This window comes from Phyllostomus discolor, chromosome 7, assembly GCF_004126475.2.
Source record: "Phyllostomus discolor isolate MPI-MPIP mPhyDis1 chromosome 7, mPhyDis1.pri.v3, whole genome shotgun sequence".
NCBI lineage: Eukaryota > Metazoa > Chordata > Mammalia > Chiroptera > Phyllostomidae > Phyllostomus > Phyllostomus discolor.
Genome location: NC_040909.2, coordinates 62,449,943 through 62,462,018, shown reverse-complemented (window position 1 = coordinate 62,462,018; position 12,076 = coordinate 62,449,943).

Here is a 12,076-nt window from a genome sequence, read left to right as displayed (position 1 = left end):
TTCCTTTATGTGTCTTGCTCTAGGGGATATATTGGTGAAAATATTGTTGTGTGGAATATCTGACTCCATTCCAGCAAGTAAAAAAAATCCAATTAAAAAATAGACAAAGGATCCAAACAGACACTTCTCCAAGGAGATCAAACAGAGGGTTCAGAGACATAAGAAAGGATGCTCATCATCACTAGCCATCAAATAAATACAAATGAAAACCACAATGAAATACCACTTCACACCCATCAGAATGACCATCATAAACAAAAAGCAACAAACAACAAATGTTGAAAAGGATGTGGAGAAAAGGGAACCCTAGTACACTGTTGGTGGGAATGTAAACTGATACAGCCACTGTGGAAAACAATATGGAATTTCCTTAGCAATCTAAAAAAGGAACTGCCTTTTGACCTAGTAATTCCACTGTTAGGACTATACACTAAGAATCCTGAAACACCAATTTAAAAGAACCTATGCACACCAATGTTCATAGCAGCACAATTTACAATAACCAAGTGCTGGAAGCAATCTAGATGCCCATCCGTAAATGAGTGGATCAAAAACTATGGTACATTTACATGATAAAATACTACACAGCAGAAAGAAAGAAGTAGCTCCTACCCTTTGTGACAGCATGGTGGATTTGGAGAGCATTATGCTAAGTGAAATAAGCCAGGTGGGGAAAGACAAATACCATATTATCTCACCTGTAAGTGGAACATAATCAACAAAGTGAACAAGTAAGCAAAATACAACCAGAGACATTGAAATAAAGAACAAACTTATAGTAACCAGAGAGGAGAGAGGAGGTAAATAACCAGGGAGAAAAAGGGGAGGGCTATATATGTTCCTTAATAATTTCCATATTAAGGAACATATATAAAAGACCCATGGATAAAGTCAAAGAGGGGAAGGAGTGAAGATGAGAGGTGGGGGTGGAAGGGTCGGGGAAAGTGGTGGGGTAAAAACTGTACTTGAACAACAATAAAATATCATTAATAATAGAAAAGTGAAAAAGTGGTATGATAACTCCAAAAAGAATAAATACAGGATGCTAAGATGGCAGAGGAGTGAAGGGAAGTCACACTGACCTCCTTTCAGGGTCAATCTGGAATTACAACTCAATTGTGGAGAAACCACCTGAAACAAAAACTGAACAATAGCCAGAGAGAAGCTGTATAACTTTGGACAGACAGAAGAACCAGTTTTGGCACAACCTGTCTGGTAAGTAGTGTGGTAGAGACTAAAGAGGACTGGCTGGGTGGCCACAGGAGGCAGCGCTGGAGGGATAATTAAGCAGCTGGTTGGATCACCCTGAGAAGAAAGGGGTCTAAACCCTAAATTGAGATCTCCAGCTTAGAGCACCATAGCCCAAAAAGTACACAGATCACAACCTGCAGTGAAAAGCAGCAGGGCTGTAGACAGAGACTGCTGGAGACACAGGAACTGTTTAATGAGCCAACACACAAATTTTCATTTGCAGCCACTGACCTTGGGCTTTGGCAAAGGTCAGGGCAGAGTGGGCTGGTGATACCTAAGGAGACACTGAGGACTGAGGCTTTGAAGAGAGAACTGAGAGAGTAGATGCTAGGATCCCGGTGCTGAGTCAGCCCCCAAAAGGCAGCAGCCATCACGCTCAGGCAGACCACTCCAAGCTGCAGCAGCCTGAGGGGAAACAATAGCCCTGACCCCAGGAAGGTATCTGCCCTGGCCCTTTGGTGCTTAAGCCTGACTGCTGAGTGTAGAGTGACAAGATTAACAACTGAAGGAGAGAACCAGGGACAGTAGATACCTGGTAGATAGGGGGCAGAGTGGACTAGAGAGACTTGAGGAGAGACTGGGGATGGAGGCCTTGGGGAGAGAACTGAGAGTGTAGCCACTGGGATACTGGTGCTGAGCCAAACCCCATATGTAGCAACCATCCTGCTCAGGCAGGCCACTTCCCTCCAAGCAACAGCAGCCTGAGTGGAAACAATAGCCACCACCCCAGGAAGGATTTGGCCCCAGGTGCTTTAACTTGACTTTTGAGTGTTGATTGACCAGATTAACAATTGAAGGAGACAGCTGCCTAAGGTCATACAGGGTGGGTAGGGTGTGGGAAAGTGGTGGTGTGAAAATGGAGACAGCTGTATTCAAACATAAATAAAAATGATAAAAAAGAATAAATATAAATGGCCAGTGGTTTGCAATTTTTGGTGAATAATTTGGATAGAACACTCTTTTGTGTATTAGTCTGGCCAATGTTAAAATTAAAAAGAACATTAAACAGCAGTAGTATGGGTGTAGTATTACACTATACACATTGCACATCAAGAGCCTTAGCAGTGTAGTGTTTCTTGACACAAGATTTATACCTGTAGGAATTTAGGAATTAATACATGAATAAGAATATGAATTACAGAATTGTTCATAAGAGCAAAATATTAGAAATCCCAAATAACCATCAAAGGGGGCTATACCTCAGTTCTGGACAAGGTGCATTCCATTTTACCTCTGCTAGTCACAACAAAATCCCTGCACAAACTACATAAGTCACCTAGCAGAGGACTCAAAGGTGGTGAAAGGCAGACTAGCTAGGGACCTTAGGACTTAAAGAACCCAGCATGAGGTCCTGGTTTTTGTTGTGTGTGTCTTTGTGTTTAAGAAGCTTGTAACCCAGAAGTGCCTAAAGGTACAAACACCCCCCCACCCCCCGCAAAAAAAAAAAAAAAAAAAAAAAAACCAGCTTTCTTTTTTCACAAAGTATTAGGAAGGGGCAACACAAGAGTGTATAAACCTTTAACTATATATTCCTGTCCTTGAGAGAACATGATGACAAACATGCAGTAACCCTTTACCCCAGTGGGTATCACTGAAGGGGAGCGTGTGGGTACAACCCTGTTCTTCATGCCCCTCTCACACAGTGCTGAGTCTTTGTACCCTTGCCAGGCCTATGGATGAACTGGGGCTTCCCTTATGCTTTTGCAGTAGCATGAAGGTATGCCCTTCCCCTGTGTAGCTCAGGGGATGAGCCTGTCTTCCATAGGCAGAACCCCTTTCTGAAAGCCTGCAGGAAGAACTCTAAATTCCATGTTCTTCACCTTAAGTAATGAGGTGACATTCCTTTTCCTATGGGCAGAATTATGATTTCTACCCCCACTCTACCACAAGAATAATGAGAGGCCACCCCTGCCCTATTGAGACTGTGGGAAGAATTTTGATTCCATCCCCTCTGCAGGAACAAGATGACACCCCCAGATGTGTCAGTGCATAAAACTGTCTTCTGTAGCTGTTCTGCAGTAATAAGCCATGTTTTCCACCTTCCCACCCACCACTCAATCACCACTTAGGGTTGACTGTTGTCATTCATTCTAGGTAACACACAACTGGGGTAGAAGAGAATAGCACTGTGAGGCTTTATAAACTAAACCATGACATGCAAGAGTGAGCCAGTGTATGCATTTTGAAGCTAGTAGGCTGGCTAGCTGATAAAATACAAGATTTAGGTAGGAACCAGAGTATGAGAAAATATTTTTCAGGGTATCCAGAATATAGTCCAAAATTGGACTATATTGGACCACATACCAAGAAAAAGGAAAATCTTAAGTGATAAAATAAGACTAACAAGTGCAAACACTGAAATGACACAGATGTTGCAATTATAGACAAGGATTTTCAAGCACCTGTCATAAAAATGCCCTGACAGGCAGTTGTAAATACTCTTGAAACAAATTTAAAAAGTAGATTACCTCAACAATGGACAAGAAGATGTGAAGATCCAAATTGAAGCATTAGAACTGAAACATACAGTGACTGAAATGAAAAACAAAACAAAACAAGAAAAAAAAAACCAAAACAGCCTTCCAGCCAAGATGGAGGCATAGGTAGATATACTTTGCCTCCTTGCACAACCAAAATAAGGACAACATCAAATTTAAAAACAAAAATAACCAGAACTGACAGAAAATTGAACTGTATGCAAGTCCAACAAACAAGGAGATAAAGAAGAAACATTCATCCGGACTTGTGGGGGGAGTGGAGATGGGCAGTCAGGGTGGAGAAGATGTGAAGCAAAGGGGTGGCTAGAGGACTGGTCAGGTCACACATTTTGTGTGAGGTTAAACCAGGAAGAACAATTGGGGAGTGGGACAGACCACACAACCCAGGACTCCAGCACAGGAAAAGAAAGCCTCAAAACCACTGGCTATAAAAATCTGTGAGGGTTATGGTGGCATGAGAAACTCTCAGCCTCAAGGAGAGTTCATTGAAGAGATTCACAGGGTCCTAGAATGTACAAAAATCCACTCAACCTGTAATCAGCACCAGAAGGGCCCAATTTGCTTGTGGGTAGTTGGGGGAAGTGACTGACAGCTGGTCGAGAGCCAAGCAAGCAGCATATTCCCTCTTGGAAACCTTCCCCACATACAGTGCCACAGTGCAGTGAAGAGGGTTGATCCACCTAGATGAATACCTGAGGCTCCACCTCTTACAGTCTAACAGGCATGAAGAGACAAAAAAATATGGCCCAAATGAAAGAATAGACCAAAGATCCAAAAATGTAACTAAGCAATAAGGAGATAGCTGACTTATCAGATGCACAATTCAAAACATTTGTAATCAAGGTACTCACAGAAATGCTTGAGTATGGTCACAAAATAGAGGAAAAAGTGAAGGCTATGCAAAGTGAAATAAAGAAAAAACATATAGGTAACCAACAGTGACAGGAAGGAAACCAGGACTCAAATCAAGGACTTGGAGCAGAAGGAAGAAATAAACAGAATGAAGAAACAATAATTCAAAAATTGTGGAGAGGCTTAGCAATCTCCAGGACAACTTTAAACATTCCAACATCTGAACCATAGGGGTGCCAGAAGGAGAAGAGGAAGAGCAAGAAATTGAAAAGTTATTTGTAAAAATAATGAAGGAGAACTTCCCCAATCTGGCAAAGGAAATAGATTTCCAGGAAGTCCAGGAAGCTCAAAGAGCCCCAAAGAAGTTGGACCAAAGGAGGAACATACCAAGGCACATCATAATTACATTAGCCAAGATTAAAGAAAAGGAGAGAATCTTAAAAGCAGCAAGAGAAAAGGAGACAGTTACCTACAAAGGAGTGCCTATAAGACTATCTGCTGATTCTTCACAAGAAAGCTTGCAGGCAAGAAGGGGCTTGAAACAAGTATTTGAAGTCATGGAAGGCAAGGACCTACATCCAAGATTACTCTACACAGCAAGCTATTATTTAGAATGGTAGGGCAGATAAAGTGCTTCCCAGATAAGGTAAAGTTAAAGGCATTCATTATCACCAAGCCCTTATTATTTGAAATGTTAAAGGGACTTATCTTGGAAAAAGAAGAAGATCAAAACTAGGAGGATTAAAATGACAACAAACTCACAGCTATCAACAACTGAACCAAAAAAATACAAAAGCAAACTAAGCAAACAACTATAAGAAGAACAAAATCATAGAAATGAAGATCACATGGAGGGTTATTCAGTGGGGAGGATGAAGGGGGAGAATGGGAGAAATGGTAGGGGGAATAAGAAGAATAAATGATAGGTACAAAATTCAGAGTGGGAGGTTAAGAATAGTATAGGAAATGGAGAAGCCAAAGAACTTATATGTACAATCCATGGACAGAAAGTAAGGGCTGGGGTGAATGCTTGTGGGAGGTGTTGCAGGTTGGAGGAGAATAAAGGGAAGATAAAAATGGGAAATCTGTAATATCATAATCAATAAAATATACTTAATAAGTAAAGAAAAAACAGTACAAAACAAAAACAGCCATTACTGGATGGATTTCATAGCAGAGTGGAAATGAAACAGAAAAGAATCAGTGAACTTGAAGACAGATCAATAGAAATCATCCAATCTGAATAACAAGGAAGAAATAGATCAAAATAAAATAAATAGCCTTAGGAATTTGTGATACAATAACACAAAATTTATGTTTATGTCCTCAGAGTCTTACAAAGAAGAGAAAGAATATGGAGCTCAATAAATGCTTGTTAAAAGGCTGAAAAAAATTTGTAAAATTGTATTCCTGAAAATACTCAGGAACACAATTACTGCATTGTATGGTAAATGTATGTTTTACTTGATAAGAAAAGTTGCAAACTTTTTCGTAGTTGTAGTAGCAGTCTACTTTCCCACCAGCTTTGTACAGGTGATTCTTGGTATTCATAGTAATATAATCTACAAAGTTGTTCCAGACACTGAATGTATGAACACTGAATCATTGCTTTTATGGTAAATACAGGGCTATGTTCCTATGAGTTTTTGGTCACAATATTTTAATCAACTGATCAATACTGTATCACCTTGTTTTGTATGTTTCTGTTTGAATACACCTTGTTTTATATATTAATATTGATTTATTAACACTGAACTCATGCCTAAAACGTTATAACTCATGCTGGAACAAAGCTTATTTAACACATGTATTTTCTCCATAAGGCACATCACAGCCTTCTTGTGCTTAGAAGCATTAGCCAGAACTTCACCACTATGCTTGAGGGCTGTCCTAAACAGTGAGATCACTGACAAAAAGCACAGAAAGGCAAGACAATGTGCTAAATAGACCACATAAAGAACACCTGTTTACAGTATGCGAACTGAACAAGGAGGTAGAGTGTCACCTTGCTTAACCTCAGCTGCAAATGTTCACATTGAATGATTCAAGCTTTTCACTTTTCTGTGCTGGACCACATCTAAATGCCTGTGAAATCACTGTGAATATTGATTTTGGGGTTGCAAATAAATGTTAGCAAGTAGACATTCAGAAATATAAAGCCCATGAATAACGAGGACTAATTATACCACCATCAGTATTCTGGTTTTGATAGTGTATCACAGTGATGTATGACATTTAGTGGAAATTCTGGGCAAAAGGTACATATAAACTCTACTATTATTGTAACTTCTATGAGTTACATTACTTCAAAACGAAAGGCTCTTATAAAGGAGGGGGTGGGTAAATATGTTATGGTATCTCCAAACATTATTATTGTAAAGAAATTGAAATGATATTGATTTATATTGAAACTATCTAGTATAACCCCATTTTAATAATACATGTAGAGATTTCTTTAGTGAAATGTTAAGGGGGAGTAGGTTTGTTCTTAATTTCAATGTCTCTGGTCATATTTTGCTTGCTTGTTTGTTTTGTCAATTAGGTTCCATTTATAGGTGAGGTCACAAGTATTTGTCTTAAGGGTGGGAAGTGGGGATGGCTGGGGTGGGGGCAAGTGGTGGGGGAAAATGGAGATAACTCTACTTGAACAACAATAAAAAATAAATAAAATAATAAATAAATAAAGTAATGTTAATGGGAAGAACAATGTATGATTTTAACTTCTTTCTTTGCAGTGTCCTTCTCTGAGACATGTTTATTAATGTATTTAATCTCTAACCAGGCTCCCTTAAGATATTCTCTTTGCTTTTTTAGCCATTTTAATTTAAACTGAGTTATTATTCCAGAGAATGGAGGACAACCCAGAGAGCTAGAACTGACATTTTGTTTGACCGTCAAAACTCTTTGAGATGACTACTCTCTCAACTTGGTTTCTCAGATGTGAGTTTCACCAACCCAGAGATGTCATGTATCAGAATGTTTTGAAAGAGATTTGTTCAGGCATCAGAATTGATCTATTACCTTTCTGTGTGGTACCTCACACTCTAGGTTTTGATTCAAGCCTGAGACATGGCTCCACTGTGTTGCAATTTTTAGAGAAAAGAAGGGAACTGACATTTATTCAACACCCATGATATGTAAGAGACAGCATAGTAGTTTTCCAGTATTTTCCATGTGAAGATACTAACTCTTAAGAAAATTGAAAACAATCCCTAACATTTTTAAATAAGTGTCAGAACTGAGATTCACACCTCTTATCATACCTCCCTAGTCTTTCTCAGGTTTGCTATTTGAGAGTAGAAGTTAGAAAGTATTAACGCAGGAAGCACAAGCCATTCTCAAGGCCTTAAAGGTTGAGCACCTCCCACTACCCTTCCCCCCTTCGAGGCATTGTATAAATAAAGCCATATAAGAGTGGTGATATTAGAAGTGAAAGGGAGAAAGATTTGGAGCCAAATGCTATAATTAATTTTGTAATTATATAAGATTGTCCAGAACTGGAAATTTGAGTTCTTAGAAAAGTAAATTAATTTAAATGAGAATTAATTAACTAAAACTTTGATAAGATACTAATTGATTTTAGGAAAAAGGATATTATTTGAAGTATAGTCAGCCAGACTGATAAAATGAGGAAGTATGTGTCTTGGAGTTTAATGTAACATTATCCCATTGCTGAGACGCTGTCTTAGCAGAAAACTGGAACCAACAGGATGCTGTTAAGTAGTAGGATTTTCATAGTTAAAAGGAGGAACAGGCAGGTCCTGGGGGAAAATTTCTCTTGGTTTTGCACCTATGCAAGTGATGACCAAGTGCCTTCTGACCTGACTGCCAGACACAGGATTACCTTGGCCAGTCCAGATTTCTTCAGGATAGAGAAATATATCCTTTAAAGTTCCATGCAGTGGTTCAGATTAAAATGACTAAATCAAGGTCTGGGAGAAGAGGAGTCATATCTTCATTTAATCTCTAATGGAGCCTGGAAGCCATATGTTTCTTCAATAAATATTTCATTCTGCTTTCTCATAATCTTTATCAACTAAGGAGAATTCCCTTTAACTTTCTATCTGAAGAAGTCTTCTTTTCAGAAAGATAGGAAATATTGTGTTATCACAAACAGTATCAAATCTGTTGCAATGACTGCATTTAGAATGAAATATCAGTATCAGAAAGCAAATTATAAAACCAGCTCTGCTTTATGGTATCCTCATGGAGGGGCTCTAGTGGATGCCAAAGTAAAGCCTTTGTTGGTAAAGTTACCTAATGATAAAATCAGACGTTTGATTATATGCAATGTTTGAGTCTTGTTTTAGTTTTTCAGTGAACATGTAACATCAAATAGTAATGCTTTTATTTACAGTTTAGAAATAGAAGGGGTCAAGAAATTTAAAAAAATGTTTACTTTTGTTTTCTTCTGATCTTTGGAGTATCTGTGGTGTGGTACAGGTCAATTGTGAGAGATGTCTTTATACATCAGATGTGATCAATAGGTACATTGATTCAGTCATGCAGAATAATTTTATGCTTATATTGGAGGTTAAGATACCACAACACATCAGCTTCACTTTTCCTGAAGTTTTTTTCCTCCAATTGTATGTGAAATTTAGTTGTCCAGAAAGCCCCAGGTTACCAAAGGAGACATTAGAATCTAATGTTTTGAAGGGTAGGCAGATCATTCTCATGGAACTTGACTCTTAAGTGATAGTGAGAGTTGTGAGTAAATGGTATGTTGAAAATGTAGCCCCATCAGGATGAATGGTTCACCTTGGATTTTCTCTTTAAAGCTTTTATTTAGAAATACAGAACTTGAAAATATAATACAGAGAGATGTGTCCTTTTCACCCATATCACACACTGGTTTCATTTACGTAGTTACAGCAAAATATCACAGCCAAGAATTTGACATTGGAACAATGTTTATGTGTATAGTTTTAGATATAAACTATTGACCACAAAGATCTCCCTCCTTTTATTCTTTTAGTGATGCCACCACTTCAACACATGTCATTCTTAATCCTTGACAACCACTAATGCATCTTCCACCTCTATAAAAATCCAGCATAGTGCCCTTGATATCCATCCAAGCTCACATGTCAATAGTTTGTTCCTTTTATTGCTGTGTAGCATTCCATGGTATGGATGGACTTCAGTTTGTTTACCCATTCACTTATTAAAGTATATTTTGATTGTTTTCAGTTTTCAGCTATTACAAATAAAATTGCTAACAACAATCATGTATCATTTTTGTGTGTGTGAACACTAGGTTTTCATTTCTCTAGAGCAAATGCTCAGGAGTACAATTGTTGGGACATATGGTAAATGTATGTGTTTTATTTAAAAAAAGGCTGACAGCCTTATAACCACAGACATACAGAAGAATCAGCTTCAGCACAACCTGTTTGGTAAGGAGTGTGGTGGAGACTCAAGAGGGCTGGTTGGGCACCCACAGGTGTCAGAGAGGGATAATGAAGTGGCTTGTTGGATCCCCCTGAGAAGAATGGGGTCTAAACCTTAAGCTGGGATCCCCAGGCTAGAACACCAAAATCCCAAAAATGTACACAGATAAAAACCAGAAGCAAAAAGCAACAGGGTTGCTCTCTGCCAGAGACAGATGGCTGGAGCTGTTTAAAGGTCCAATGCACAATTTTCATTTGTAGCCACTTACCTTGGGCTCTGGCAAAGGCAGGGGTAGAGTGGGCTAGGGACACCTTAGGAGAGACTGGGGACAGTCTTGTTCAGTTTTCTTGTTCATTCAGATGACTCCCCTCTGCTCAGCACTAGCCTGAGGGGAAACACTAGCCCTGTCCCAGGAAAGACTCTGCCCTAGCTCTTTGGTGCTTAAGCCTGACTGCTGAGTGCAGAGTGACTACATTAGCAACTGAAGGAGACAGCCACAGACAGCACACCCCTTGGAAAAGGCAGGCAGAGTGTGCTAGAGAACTTGAGGAGAGAAACTGGGGATGGATACTTTGGGGAGAAAACTGAGAGAGCAGCCATGGGGATGCCAATGCTGAGTCATCACCCCTAGAACAGCAGCCATCCTGCTCAGGCAGACCACTCCCCTCTGAGCAGCAGCAACCTGAGGGGAAACAATAGTCCAACACTGGAAAGATTCCTGGCCCATGGGGCTTAAGCCTCATTTCTGAGTGCAGAGTGACTAGATTAAAAACTGAAGGAAACAGCCACAGACAATAGATCCCTGACAGCCTCAGAGCAGGCTGCCTAAACTCAGATAGGGTCAATATCTGACATTGCCAGAGGTGGATCCAGAAATGAAAAACGGTGGTAAATACTAGAAGCTACCTAGACAAAATCCACTGTGGTCTTCTCTATGATTAGTGATATTTTCTATGCTGCATAGTGTTCTAACATTCATTTCTTATTCAGCAAGTTTGTGCATATTAAGTCACTAGAATATATACTATAGTTTATTTCTCTTCTTCTTATTATTAATCTCTTTACACCATTATCAGTCTGGTGTTCATTTGCTGTTGATAGTGGGATTTCTATGGGGAGATATTTTTGTGGATGTGGTTATATTCCTGCAGCCTTGTGGTTTTGTTCTGGCAGCACCAGCAAAACAGCAAACAAGATGTGGTGGGCAAAGTGACCCTCAGTCAACCAGCTGGAGGGAAGGACTCACCAAAAAACTACCCCCCCAAAATTACATTCAGTTACATCCAGAGAGTCAAAATAAATAGCATACAGGGCATCCTAAGAGCATCAAGTTCAGGAGATCAGGGAGACTGCACCACTGAATCTCACAGTTCTCCTGCCATAGAAGTTCATACCACAAACTCAGGGTGTCAAAACAGATCAATTTAAAAAGCAGAGGCTAACAAAAAGAGTCTCACAAACAATGAGAAGACAAAGAAACAAACCCCAAATGAAAGGAAAGGATGAATCCTCAGAAAGAATGCTAAATGAAAATGAGACAAGTCAACTACTAGATATTGAGTTCAGAACAATATTTATAAGGAAGCTCAATGAGCTCACTGAGAATTACCAGAAAATACAGGGAAACTATAAGAAATTCATTGCAAATTATATCAATGTGAAAAAGGAAATAGAAACTATCAAGAAGAACCAGGAAGAAATGAAGAGCACAATTTCTGAACTGAAGAACACAGTAGAAGGAATCAGAAGCAGGCTAGATGAAGCAGAGTATTAAATCAGCAAGTTGGAGGACAAGGTAGAAAAAACTCCCAGAAAGAGCAAGAAAAGGAAAAAAAGACTGAAAAAGAATGAAGAGAGGTTAAGAGAACTACAGAACAACATGAACCATAATAATATCCACATAGTAGGGATACCAGAAGGAGAAGAGGAGCAAGGGATAGAAAACCTGTTTGAAAAAGTAGTGTTGGAAAACTTCACTAATTTGATGAGAGGAAAAGTCACAAAAATCCTGGAAGCACAGAGAGTCCAAATCAAGAGGAACCCAAAAAGGCCCACTCCAAGATGGATTATAATTAAAACAG